Raw genomic sequence first — 14,300 nt, forward strand, 5'->3', positions numbered from 1 at the left:
AGAACATTTTATCCTAAAATAAAAGGATATACCTTCTTCTCAGTACCACATGGTACCTCCTCCAAAATTGACCATATAATTGGACACAAAACAGCACTCCACAGATATAAAAAAAAAAACATTTATCCCATGCATCCTATCTGATCACCATGGACTAAGACTGATCTTCAATAACAGCATAAATAATGGAAAGACCACACTCACGTGCAAACTCAACAACACTCTACTCAATGATTACTTGCTCAAGGACGAAATAAAGAAAGAAATTAAAGACTTTTTAGAGTTTAATGAAAATGAAGCGACAACATATCCAAACTTATGGGACACAATGAAGGCAGTCCTAAGAAGAAAACTCATAGCCCTGAGTGCGTCTAAAAGGAAACTAGAGAGAGCATACACTAGCAGTCTGACAGCACACCTAGAAGCCCTAGAACTAATTGAAGCAAATTCACACAAGAGGAGTAGACAGCAGGAAATAATCAAATTCAGGGCTCAAATCAACCATTTGGAAACAAAAAGAACTATTCAAAGAATCAACCAAACCATTGAGAAAATCAACAAGATAGATAAACCCTTAGCCAGACTAACTAGAGGGCACAGGGACAGTATTCTAATTAACAAAATCAGAAATGAAAAATGGAATACTACTCAGCTATTAAAAACAATGAAATTATGAAATTCTTGGCCAAATGGATATATCTGGAGATTATCACCCTTAGTGAGGTAACCCAATCACAAAAGAAGTCACTAGATATGCACTCACTGATAAGTGGATATTATCCCAGAAACTTAGAATACCCAAGATACAATTAACAAAACACAAGAAAACCAAAAAGCAGGAAGACCAATGGGTGGATACTTCATTCCTCTTTAGAATAGGGAAGAAAATACCCATAAAAGTTACAGAGACAAATTTTGGAGCTAAGAGGAAAGGATGGACTATCCAGAAACTACCCCACCGGGGGATCCATCCCATCATCAGCCACCAAACCCAGACACTATTGCACATGCCAGCAAGTTTCTGCTGAAGGGACCCTGATATAGTGGCCTCTTGTGAGGTTATGCCAGTGCCTGACAAACAAAGAATTGGATGCACACAATCAGCTATTGGATGGAACACACGGCCCCCAATGGAGGAGCTAGAGAAAGTACCCAAGAAGCTGAAGGGGGCTGCAACCCTAAAGGTGGAACAACAATATGAACTAACCAGTACCCCCAGAGCTCTTGCATATGTAGCAGAAGATGGCCTATTCAGACCATCATTGTGATGAGAAGTCCCTTGGTTTTGTTAACTTTATATGTCCCAGTACAGGGGAATGCCAGGGCCAAGAAGTGGAAGTGGGTGGGTAGGGGAGCAGGGGCAGGGGGATGGTATAGGGAACTTTCGGGTTAGCATTTGAAATGTAAATAAAGAAAATATCTAATAAAAAAAGAAAAACTGTGGGTGCCCTTGCATTTGGAGCATAGATGTTCAGAAGTGAGAGTTCATCTTGATAAGTTTTACCTTTGATTAGTATGAAGTGTCCCTTCTTGTCTTTTTTGATAACTTTGTGTTGAAAGTTGATTTTATTTGATATTAGAATGGAAAGGCCTGCTTGTTTCTTGGGAACATTTGCTTGAAAAATTGTTTTCTAGCCTTTTACTCTGAGGTAGTGTCTTTTTCACTGAGGTAGGCTTCTTGTATGCAGCAAAATGTTGGGTCCTGTTTGTGTAGCCAGTCTATTAGTCTATATCTCTTTATTGGGGAATCGAGTTCATTGATGTTAAGATATATTAAGTAAAAGTCATTTTTGCTTCCTGTTATTTTTTTTGTGTGTGTGAGAGTTGGAATTTTGTTTATGTGGCTATCCTCTTTGAGTTTGTTGAAAGACTACTTTCTTGCTTTTTCTTGAGTGTAGTTTCCCTCCTTGTGTTGGATTTTTCCCTTTATTATCTTTTGAAGGCCTGGATTTGTTGAAAGATATTGTGCAAATTTGGTTTGTCATGGAATTCCTTGGTTTCTCCATCTATGGCAATTCAGAGTTTTGCTGGGTTGAGTAGCCTGTGCTGGCATTTGTGCTCTCTTAAGGTCTCTATCACATCTGCCCAGGATCTTCTGGCTTTCATAGTCTCTGGGGAGAAATCAGGTGTAATTCTGATAGGTCTGCCTTTATATGTTACTTGANCTTTTTCCCTTACTGCTTTTAATATTCTTTCTTTGTTTTGTGCATTTGGTGTTTTGATTATTATGTGATGGGAGGAATTTTTTCTGGTCCAAACTATTTGGAGTTCTGAAGGCATCTTGTATGTTCATGGGCATCTTTTTCTTTAGGTTGGGGAAGTTTTCTTCTATAATTTTGTTGAAGATAGTTACTGGCCCTTTAAGTTGGAAATCTTCATTCTCATCTACTCCTATCATCAGTAGGTTTGGTCTTCTCAATGTGTCCTGGATTTCCTGGATGTTTTGGGTCAGGATCTTTTTGCATTTCACATTTTCTTTTATTGTGTCAATGTTTTCTATGGTATCTTCTGCAACTGAGAGTCTCCTTTCTATCTCTTATATTCTGTTGGTTATGCTTGCATCTATGGTTCCTGATTTCTTTCCTAGGTTTTCTATTTCCAGAGTTGTCTCCCTTTGTGATTTCTTTTTTGTTTCTACTTCCATTTTTAGATCCTGGATGGTTTTGCTCAATTTTGTCATCCATTTAGATATATTCTCCTGTATTTCTTTAGGGGAGTTATTTATGTCCTTCTTATAATCGTCCATCATCAAAATGAAAAGTGACTTTAGATATATATCCTACTTTTCTTGTGTGGTCGTGTATCCAGGACTTGCTATGGTGGGAGAGTTGGGTTCTGTTGATGTCAAGTAACCTTGGTTTCTGTTGCTTCCGTTCTTATGCTTGCCTCCTACCATTCGATTATCTCAAGTGTTCCCTGCCATCTATATATCTGATTGGAGCCTGTCCTTCCTGTAATCCCAGTCGAATCAGAACTTCTCAGAGTCCAGCTTTCTTTGTGATCCTGTGATTCTGAGATCCTGTGATGCTGAGATTCTGCATGTGTCAGAGTTCTTGGCAGACAAGCTCCCTCTGAGACACTGAGATCCTGGTGTGATCAAGCTCCTGGGATCCTGGGATCCTGGAATCCTAAGATCCTGGGTATGTTAGAGTACCTGGAAGTTGAACCTCCTCTGGGGACCATGGGGCTGTCTGCTGAGTTCAAAACCAAGGCAGACCAGCAGACTAGAAGGAACCGGAGCTACTGGATGTGTGGGGTTCCTGTGTCTGTGGTCCAGCTGGCCCCAAGCACCCTTGTTTCTGATGGAATAGATGTTGTGTTCCACTCACTAGAGATCCTAAGATCCTGGGCATGCTAGGGCACCTGTGGGGTAGAGAGTCCTCTGGGGTCCATGGGACTGTCCTCTGAATTCAGGCCCAAGGTGGCCCAGTGCTGGCACTGACCGGAAGGCTATATCAAATATCTTGACTCATCTAGTAATGTGATTAATACTATTTGATAGTATATTGGATTATCTGTTATTTTTCATAGTGTTGCGATAACATTGCGTGTGATTAATGTCACTTATTCATAACAGTTCATAACATTCATAGACAGCATTTCATAGACACCTATAGTTCCAGTTCCAGGGAATCTGAAGCTGCATTCTAGGATCTATATGCTCCTTCATGTATGTGATGCATATAAATATATATGAGGACAAATGTATACACACACACACACACACACACACATATATATATATATGTGTGTGTGTGTGTGTGTGTGTGTGTGTGTGTGTGTGTGTGTGTGTAACAGAGAGGGAGAGAGAGGGGGGGAGGGAGGGAGAGGGAGGGAGAGGGAGGGAGAGAATATCCAGGACTCTTGGCTAGGCTATGATCTAGAACAGAAATAAAAAAATTAAGTTTCTAAAGGACAACTCATGCTGTTTTCTGATTTTTAAATTCATTTTTATGTGATGCATTTTGCTGTTTTGTATAATTTGGGTCATGAAACATTTAAATGTAAGAGAAGGAAATATAAACATTGATTCAATTCTATTGATTATTTAGTGGTCTTACTCTTAAATTTCAAGTTGCTAGCCTTATCAGTGATCTTTTATTTATTTTTTTTTTTGAGACCCAATTTAAAATTGTATTTTATTCGTCTCTGTTTAAAGTAAACAAACCTTGTTACACAGTGCTTTGTCTATGAGGATTGTGAATAACCATGGTGGGGACTGTAGACAACCATAATGTTGGTCCCTAAGGCATGGGTTATATCCCCTGTTACACTGCCCACCCTACCATACTTTCTGACTTAGCTAATACATTTTTTTAAGTTTTTAAAAATTTTTTATTAGATATTTTCTTCATTTACATTTCAAATGCTAACCCGAAAGTCTCCTATATTCTCTCCCCACCCTGTTCCCCAACCCACCCACTCCTGCTTCCTGGCCCTGGCATTCCCCTGTACTGGGGCATATAATCTTTGTAAGACCAAGGGCCTCTCCTTTCAATAATGGCCAACTAGGCCATCTTCTGCTACATATGCAGTGTCTTACCTAATATGCTTTGCCATGTTCTGGCTAGGTGGCATGATGTCAAAAAACCATGTCTCTTCTACCTTCCTTTGAGTATCTTTTGATCAGGGATATACAGCAACATGATTATAATTACATGCTTCATCAAATATGGAAAATAGTCTTTTACCCCAAATTATTGGTTTCCTCATTCCTTCCTGTTATGATTTATTTTAGTTTACTGAATTTTTTGAATGTTCAATCTGCTATTGATTTCATCCATAAACCACACTATCTTATTTTGGAAACTGTATTTTCATTTCTGTAATTCTGTTTGCATCTTTGTGCATATATTTGGTTTCTTAGTTGTATTTGTATACAACATTCTTCCACATGTTGTATATATTTATTAGTACATAGAATCTTGCATAAACTTTTATTTCGTCTTGGTTAAGTATGGTAAGTTGTGTGTTTCTGCTTCTTCAGGATGATTTAATTTGTTTGCATGTAGTTGTTCATAATATTACCTCATGGCACGTTTAATTTTTGAGGTTTCCATTGGAATACTTCTACTCTTATTTGTGATTAGATTTAATTTACTTTTCTTTCTCCTCAGGTAGGTAAAAGATTTGTCAATTCTGCTCAAAATTTAAATTTCTTTTAACAAGACAATTCTTAACTAATTTTTCTCCTGTTTTTCAAATTCTCTGGATGTTTTGTTTAGGTTCAGCTCTTTGTTATTGTTCTCAGGTAGATCTGAATTTCTTTTGTATTTTTACTGGCTTCTTGTATGAATTACTTCTACTTTGATTTTCCTCATGTAATTTTAATTTTTGTTGTGACTTCTCCTTTGACCCATTAGTTACTTATAAGTATTTATTATATTTACTGTCTATCACATTATATATAATTTATATATGATTAATATTATGTTACTTAATTAATATATTTGATTATAACAATTAATATTATATAATTATTTTATTAAAGTATATATAATATATATATTTGTTATATTTGATATATTTTAAAAGGAATATTCCATTTTCCTTATTTCTATTTTAAGATTTATTTAGTTTTTTAATGTATATGAGCACACTGTAGCTGACTCACCAGATGAGAGCATCAGATCAATTACAGATGGCTGTGAGCCACCAGGTGGTTGCTGGTAATTGAACTCATGACCTCTGGAAGAGCAGTCAGTGCTCTTAACCAATACACTCTCAAAAGGTGCTTTATACACTTTGAATCTTCCTATACTTGTTACATTCATTTCTTTTGGCTTAATAAATTAACTATCCAGGAAAATGTTCTATGTGCTTTTGAGAATAATGTAAATTCTGCTGCTGTAGTGTGTAGTTTTAAATAAAAACCACGTTAAACCCAGCTATTCACCAGGAAGTGTGTTCTCACCCACCCCCAAGGCTAGCTCTAAGTAGCCTTCTTGCCCTGGTTCCTGAGGCTAGCTTGCTAAGCTAACCAAACCAGTTTAACCTGAAATGCCTGGAGCTACCGCTCCCATTTCTCAGGCCATCCACCCACTGTGGCTGGCCTACGGAAAGCCAGCTACAGCTCACCCAGCTCCCCTTAGCATCATAAACTGAAAACACTAGAGACTTATTTTGTTCGATTTCCTGACCCTCTGTACCTCTCTCACATCTCCAGTTCCTGAGACTGTCCCCTTACTTCATCCCCCTTCTCTCTCCCTCTCATGTGCCCTGCTCCTCCACCTCCCATGATCATCCTGTTCCTCCCCTAAATGCAGGATTGAAGCATCCACACCCTGGTCTTCCTTCCTTCTAAGCTCCATATGGTCTGTGGGTTGTATCATGGGCATTGTGAGCTTTTGGGCTAATATCCACTTAACACTGAGTACATACCATGTGTGTTCTTTTGTGTCTGGGTTACCTCACTCAGAATATTTTCTAGTTCCATCCATTTGCCTATAAATTTCATGAAGTCCTTGTTTTTAATGGCTGTGTGGTACTCCATTGTGTAAATGTACCACATTTTCTGTATCCATTCTTCTGTTGAGGGACATCTGGGTTGTTTCCCACTTCTGGCTACTATAAATAAGGCTGCTATGAATATAGTGGAGAATGTGTTCTTGTTATATATTATAGAATTTTTGGTATATGCCCAGTAGTAGTATAGCTAGGTCCTCAGGTAGAACTATTTCCAATTTTCTGAGGAGCTGCCAGACTGATTTCCAGAGTCATTGTACCAGCTTGCAATCCTACCAGCAATGGAGGAGAGTTCCCCTTTATCCACATCCTCATGAATATCTGCTGCCACCTGCAGTTTTTGTTTGTTTGTTTGTTTTTGTTTTTGTTTTTATCTTGGACATTCTAATTGGTGTTAGGTGGAATCTCAGGGTCCTTTGGTTTGCATTCCCCTGATGACTAAGGATGTTGAACATTTCTTTAAATGCTTCTCAGTTATTTGAGATTCATCAGTTGAGAATTCGTTATTTAGCTCTGCACTTTACATTTTTTTAACAGAAGAAATTTTTATTAGATATTTTCTTCATTTACATTTCAAATGCTATCCCGAAAGTCCCCTGTACCCCACTTCCCTGCTCCTTAACCCATCCACTCCTGCATCCTGGCCCTGGGATTCCCCTGTAGTGGGGCATATAATATTCACAAGACCAAGGGCCTCTCTTCCCAGTGATGGCCTAGTAGGCCATCTTCTGCTACATATGCAGCTAGAGATACGAGAGTATGTACTCTATTTTTTAATAGGGCTATTTGGTTCTCTGGAGTCTACCTTCTTGAGACTTTCATTATAACAGCCAGATTTATAATGGTAAATTTCTACCCACAAAATGCCCATACAAAGAACACACAATTCAGTTAATATGACTATAAGCTACACACCTAGGTTGGGCTAATATACCCTACACTACTCTATTGCCCAGCTAAGAAATCCCTAGCTATTTGCAGCAATTCCAGATCACATTGGTCTTCTCCATCTTCAACCTATTCTTCCTCCATCTTCTTTTCCCTCTGTCCTCCATCTAGTCTCCCGTCTTCCCCTTCTTTTTTCCCTTCTCTAAAACTTTCAGCTCCACCTTTTCTTTCCACTGCCCAATCATAGTCTCTAACCTTATCTGACCAGTTAAGATTTCATTTGAGATAACTGAGTACATGATCTACTCATAGGAGCATACTTCTTGAGGAAGCAGAAAATACAAACAGATATCCACAACATGCTACTTTTGGGCAGATTGTTCTGTATCAACTGTTAGTTCTATTTGGCCTAAAGTATATCTCAAATCAAATGTTCAAGTTCAGAGAATTGATTTTCTGTCTTGGTGATTTATCCATTGTTGGAAGTGTGGTGTTAATGAAACTGGACCCTTATCTTACAGCATCAAGAAAAATCAACTCAAAATGGATTAAATACCCAAATGTGAAAACTTGAACTGTATATCTCTTAGAAGAAAATATTTTTAAAAATCTTTTTGACATTGATCTTGTCTGCAATGCTTTCATATAGATTGCCCACATCACAGAAAAAATAAGCAAAAGGAAATGGGACTACATCAAAGTTAAAAAAATAGCAGTCAACAAATTCAAATGCTATTATCAATTTAGAAAAAACATATATAAGCCATATAGCTGATAAAAATTTTGTAGTCAAAACATGTTGTACACATACACAAATCCATAATAAAAATACACAAATAAATGCATTGATTTAAAGAAAAAGATCAAAAGACCAGAATAGACACTTCTCCAATGATGATATGCCAGAACTATTAATCATCAGGGAAATGATTATCAGCATAAAATGCTGTATCAACCCAGTAAGGATTTATCATCCAAAAATTAAGAGAGATATTCTGATAAGACTGTGAAGAACAGTCAACCTTCATATATTGTGAGTGGGAACGTATGCTGATATAGGTGTTATGGTAAAAATGTGGAAGAATATAGATAAATGATAGGTAGGTTGGTAGGTTGGTAGGTAGGTAGGTAGACAGACTGACAAACCAATCTATATCTCATATTGTTCGGCAGTTACTGGGTATAGATTCAATGGAAATAAAATCATCTACTTGTAGGAATATCTGAATTACATATGGAAGCAAATACAAAAACACAGAGCCAGTCACTATGCAGAGAATGAGAGGCCTTGGAATACTCAGACCTAAAGAGAAGCTCTACCAAATCCTTTTCCTCGGGGTTCAGGGACCCCTGCATAAGAAGAGGGAGAAAGAATGTAAGAAGTCACTGGGAATGGAAGACAACTAGACAACAAGATCCTCTAAATAATCATGAACAAAACCTCACAGAGACTGAAGTAACATGCATGGCCCTGAATGTGCATCTGGTCCTCTGCATTTACATTATGGCTTCCAGTTGGGTGAGGGGTGTGTGTGTGTGTGTGTGTGTGTGTGTGTGTGATTCCTGAAAATGCAAATGAGTGGGTCTCTGACTATTGTGCCTTCTCTTGGTCTCTCTTTGTTCTGGTTAGTTGTTTTTTGTTTCTGTTTTCCCAATTGCAATATGTTGGCTTTTGCCTTATTTTACTTTATTATTATCTCATAGAAATCTGTTTGTTTTCAAATGAGAGGCTAACAGTGAGTGGATCTGGATGAAAGGGGAGGAGAGGAGGATGTGGATGAGTAAAGGGAGGAAAAACCTTAAGTGCAATATAATATGTGGGAATATACTCTTTTCAATAAAGGAAAATATCTATATTCCTACATTTGTTTGCAACAGTGCTTTACAATAACCATGATGTGTAAGCAAAAGCTAAACATCCATTATTGAATGTCTGCATATAGAAATTATGATATGAATGTGATTTATCGCTTTAAAAACTGAAGATGCTGACAGATAATACATCTTGGATGAAACTGAAAGACATTAATATTAATTGAAATAAACCAGACACAATAAAAAACTGTAATATTTTCAGCTATGCAACTTTCTGTGAAGTATGTTTAAATACTAAGGCACTGAAACAGAAAAAATAATGACAGTTACCAGAAGGAGAAGAGAGAGGAAAGCTAAATCAAAGTTTATAAAGTAGCAATTATAAAGGACATAAAAATATAGAGAGATAAAATGTAGTATAAGAACTATAGTTAATTCCAATGTTTACTATGATTTTCTAAGATATAAAATATATTAGAAAATGATATGTTGAACTACTTCCTTATAGTTTGCTCTCTATACTTCTATCAAAATTCATGTTCTACATTTTCATTTTAAGGAGAATAAAGGTCTAAAATAGTATTAGTACTTACTGACACACAGAAAATACCAAAGACAGGTAAGTTGGGTTTTGGTATGTGATCAAGTTCTCTGTGACCTATTCTCAATATTTCAACATTTAAAACCTTACTTGGCTCATATCTCTCCATGAAGCATTTCTTGTCTCCCCAAAACTCCATCATTCCATCAACTTCATAAATATAATTCTTCGCTTTGAAAGTGTTTGAAGTAATATCATTGAACTTGTTAGACCTTCAGCCTATCCATACATATTTCCAAATTACTCTGTGGAGGCTCAACTGACCCTGGTGAAAACTATTAGTCAAGTATAGTAGTATTCACCATTAACCCAAGACAGGACTCAGGTGGAAAAGGCAGATTCATCTTTGTGAGGCTGATGCCATCCTGGTCTACATAGCAAGTTCCAAGGAATCCAAGTATACATAGTGAGATCCTGCCTTTAAATAAACATTAAACCAAAGAGTATAGATCTGAGGACTTTTTTCTTTTTCCAATATTTTATTAGGTATATACTTAGTTTACATTTCAAATGCTATCCTGAAAGTCCCCTATACCCTCCTGCCCCTGTTCCCATACCCACCCACTCCTACTTCTTGGTAATGGTGTTCCCCTGTACTGGGGAATATAAAGTTTGCAAGACCAAGGGGCCTCTCTTCCCAATTATGGCTGACTAGGTCATCTTCTGCTACATATGCAGCTAGAGACATGAGCTCTGGGGATACTGGTTAGTTCATGTTGTTCCACCTATAGGGTTGCAGCCCCCTTCAGCTCCTTGGGTAGTTTCCCTAGCTCCTCCATTGGGGGCCCTGTGTTCCATCCAATAGCTGACTGTGAGCATCCACTTCTGTGTTTGCCAGGGACTGGCATAGCCTCACAAGAGACAGCTACATCAGGGTCCTTTCAGCAAAATCTTGCTGGTGTATGCAATAGTATCTGCGTTTGGTGGCTGATTATGGGATGGACCCCTGGGTGGGGCAGTTTCTGGATGGTCCATCCTTTCATCTCAGCTCCAAACTTTGTCTCTTTAACTCCTCCCATGCGTGTTTTGTTCCCAATTATAAGAAGGGGAGAAGTGTCCACACTTTGGTCTTCATTCTTCTTGAGTTTCATGTGTTTTGCAAATTGTATCTTGGGTATTCTTAGTTTCTGGGCTAATATCCACATATCATGTGAGTTCTTTTGTGATTGGGTTACCTCACTCAGTATGATACCCTCCAGATCCATCTATTTGCTGAGGAATTTCATAAATTCATTGTTTTTAATAGCTGAGTTGTACTCCATTGTGTAAATGTACCACAATTTCTGTATCCATTCCTCTGTTGAGGGACATCTGGGTTCTTTCCAGCTTCTGGCTATTATAAATAAGGCTGCTATGAACATAGTGGAGCATGTGTTCTTATTACCAGTTGGAACATCTTCTGGATATATGCCCAGAAGAGGTACTGTTGGATCCTTCGGTAGTACTATGTCCAATTTTCTGATGAACCACCAGACTGATTTCCAAATTGGTTGTGCCAGCTTGCAATCTCACCAGCAATGGAGGAGTGTTCCTCTTTCTCTACATCCTTGCCAGCATCTGCTGTCACATAAATTTTTGATCTTAGCCATTCTGACTGGTGTGAATTGGAATCTCAAGGTTGTTTTGATTTGCATTTCCCTGATGATTAAGGATGTTGAACATTTTTTGAGGTGTTTCTCAGCCATTCCATATTCCCCAGTTGAGAATTCTTTGTTTACTTTTGTGCCTCATTTTTTAATGAGGTTATTTGGTTTTCTGGAGTTCATCTTCTTGAGTTCTTTATGTACATTGGATATTAGTCCCCTATCTGATTTANGATTGGTAAAGATCCTTTCCCAATCTGTTGGTGGACTTTTTGTCTTATTGACAGTGTCTTTTGCCTTAAAGAAGCTTTGCAATTTTATGAGGTCTCATTTGTTAATTCTCAATCTTACAGCACAAACCATTGCTGTTCTATTCAGGAATTTTTCCCTGTGCCCATATCTTCAAGGCTTTTCCCCCACTTTCTCCTCTATAAGTTCCAGTGCCTCTGGTAGTTCTGAGTTTTAATAAATGCATTCTTATTGGGTTTACAATGTAGGCTCAGTAATGCCATGCTCAGTCCAGAATGTGCTCATTTGTTGCATAATATTTACAAAGAACCACTCACTGTTAGACTTATCTTTCACTTACTCCTTTACTAAGTTGAAATTTAAAAAAAAATCTTCATTTCAATTGATATATGTTTATGATTCTTTTCTTGAAATATATGGATCACTATGCCCTACATATTTCACATCCCATTTCTTTGTACTTATTTTAAGTAGCTTAATATTTTATGTATTTATATATGTGTACATGTATGTGCACTTACAAGTATATGTGTACATATACATGTGTTTTTGTATATGTGCAGGTGGACGCATACCTGTGCCTTTCCCCCTGCCCTGAACAGGCTATTTGGACCTTAACTGTTTGTCACAGTCAGTCTTTCACTGACCTGGGTGGAGTCTTTTGACCTAGGTGAACAAAGTCTTGTCTTCCTGTAATTTGTTGTAGAAGCAGGCTACCTGCTGAGCTGCTGAGCTTGTTTTGCAACAGAATCCAGCTAAAACAAAACAACAAAACCCAGTTAAAACAAAGGATGTGTCCTTGGGTTTTTCCCCTATAAATTCCCAGAGACAAAAATTAAACTTTGAGCCTTGATCAGAGAACCTTTGTCCTGGGTTCATACTTTTCTCACCTTCCTGTCCTATTTCATTCCGAGCCTTCCTTTCAGGTATACCCAATTCTCTGTGGCCATAGAACAGCTACATATACATACCATTGAATGTGTGTAGAAGTCAGAAAACAATATTTTGAATTCATTTCTTTCCTTCCACCATGGTTTCCAGAGTTGAAACTTGGGTGGCCAGACTTACAGACTTACATAGGAAATGGTTTTACCTGCTGAGCCATCTTGCCAGCTGACAATGAACCAGGCTGACAGATACAATGCAATGCAAAGTACAGAGAGTTTTCACAAATGGTGTCAAGGTTAAGAATAGATTGTCAAATACGGTGTGAACCAAAACCACCTGGAAGATAATATGAAGAACATTATTGTTTGGAGAGAGCACTATAGAGTTAAACTAATTTTTTTAAAGCAAAATAAAATTTTACAGACTCAGAAATTGTAACTACAAAATTCGAGCACAAGGATCCCAGGTTTGAATTACCACTTTACTATCTACTAGTTTTATTGCTATATATCCTTAGAGTAGCTTCTTCCCCTTCAAACTCAATGGAATCATGCCAAACTTCTTTTTTATCCTTTTTATTTATTCTTCTCCCATATAAAATATATCCTCACACCAGCCTCCCCTCCCTCCACTTTACCAGTTCCCCAACTCTTACTTCTCTTTTTCCACAACTCACTGCTCCTCCATTTCCCTTCAGAAAAGAGCGGACCTCTTAGATACCAACAAAACACATGTCAAACTTCTAATGTTGTTTCACAGTGCTTACATTCAGGAAATATGTATAGGGGTCTCACATTTGTGTGAACAATTTAAGGGATACTAAAATCCTCAGAGATTCTGGCAAATGATACTTTACGATGATTTTTGAAAATGTTAAATTTAATGCAAAAATATACCATGAATAAAATTGCAGGTTCTAAAATAAAGTCCAGTCAGGCACTGGCGGTTTAACAGCATAGTACTTGCACAAAAAAAAGTAGACTAGACATGTAAATTGATAAAATACTGTAGAGGATTCACACATAAAGCTACACAACTATAGCCATGTGAATTTTTAAAAATATAGACAATGAATATAAAACACCCTCTTTAATAAGCTGTGAAAACATGTAGAAAGGTGAAACTAGAGCCCTTTCAGTCACCTTGAACAAAAGATCAACTCCAAATATATCAAAGACTTTTATTTAAGACCCCAAATCCTAAATTGCCAAAGGAAAACACAGGAGAGATACATCAAGATAAAAACAGGAGCAAAGACCTTCTGAGAATGACTCTAAGGCTCAGGGAGCAATAGCAAATTATAAAGCATCTGCACTGCACTAGGAGTTTTTAACTGCAAGGAAACCTATCCAATGGAAGGAACTGACTGACATCTTAGAAGAGGTTAATATATAAAGTCTATGAAGAACTCAAAAGTTACTCAATCTGCAAATATTCAAAAGAATGGACCAGGGAGGGCTCTGACCGCCCTGGAGCAGGTAAGAGAGCCATCTTGTATGGTAGGTCCCTCAGAGACCAGTCTGTGCTGGTGAGCACACAGACTGCAGAAGCAACATAGCTTCTGGGATAGGACCAGTTTCAGGCATTCATCTTCAGCCAGGAAGCAGATCTGAGCACTAGACCACTGTGCACCTTTCCTGCAAGAGGAGAGCTTACCTGCAGAGAGTGATCTGTCTACTGAGACTCAAGAGAGAGCTGGATTCCCAGGAGTGCTGACAGAGGCTAACAGAATCACAGGAAGAACAAGCTCCAACCAGAAACAGCTATAACAACTAACACCAGAGATTACCAGATGGTGAAAGGCAAACGTA

At 37.8% G+C, this 14,300-nt stretch overlaps 1 protein-coding gene across 1 annotated transcript in view; it reads left to right on the forward strand.

Moving 5' to 3' along the window:
• Positions 1-14,300, forward strand: part of Il1rapl2 (interleukin 1 receptor accessory protein like 2) — a 1,246,644-nt gene that overhangs the window by 1,050,441 nt on the left and 181,903 nt on the right. The window lies entirely within an intron of this gene.

The sequence above is a fragment of the Mus pahari genome, chromosome X (genome assembly GCF_900095145.1).
Source record: "Mus pahari chromosome X, PAHARI_EIJ_v1.1, whole genome shotgun sequence".
In the NCBI taxonomy this organism is placed as follows: domain Eukaryota; kingdom Metazoa; phylum Chordata; class Mammalia; order Rodentia; family Muridae; genus Mus; species Mus pahari.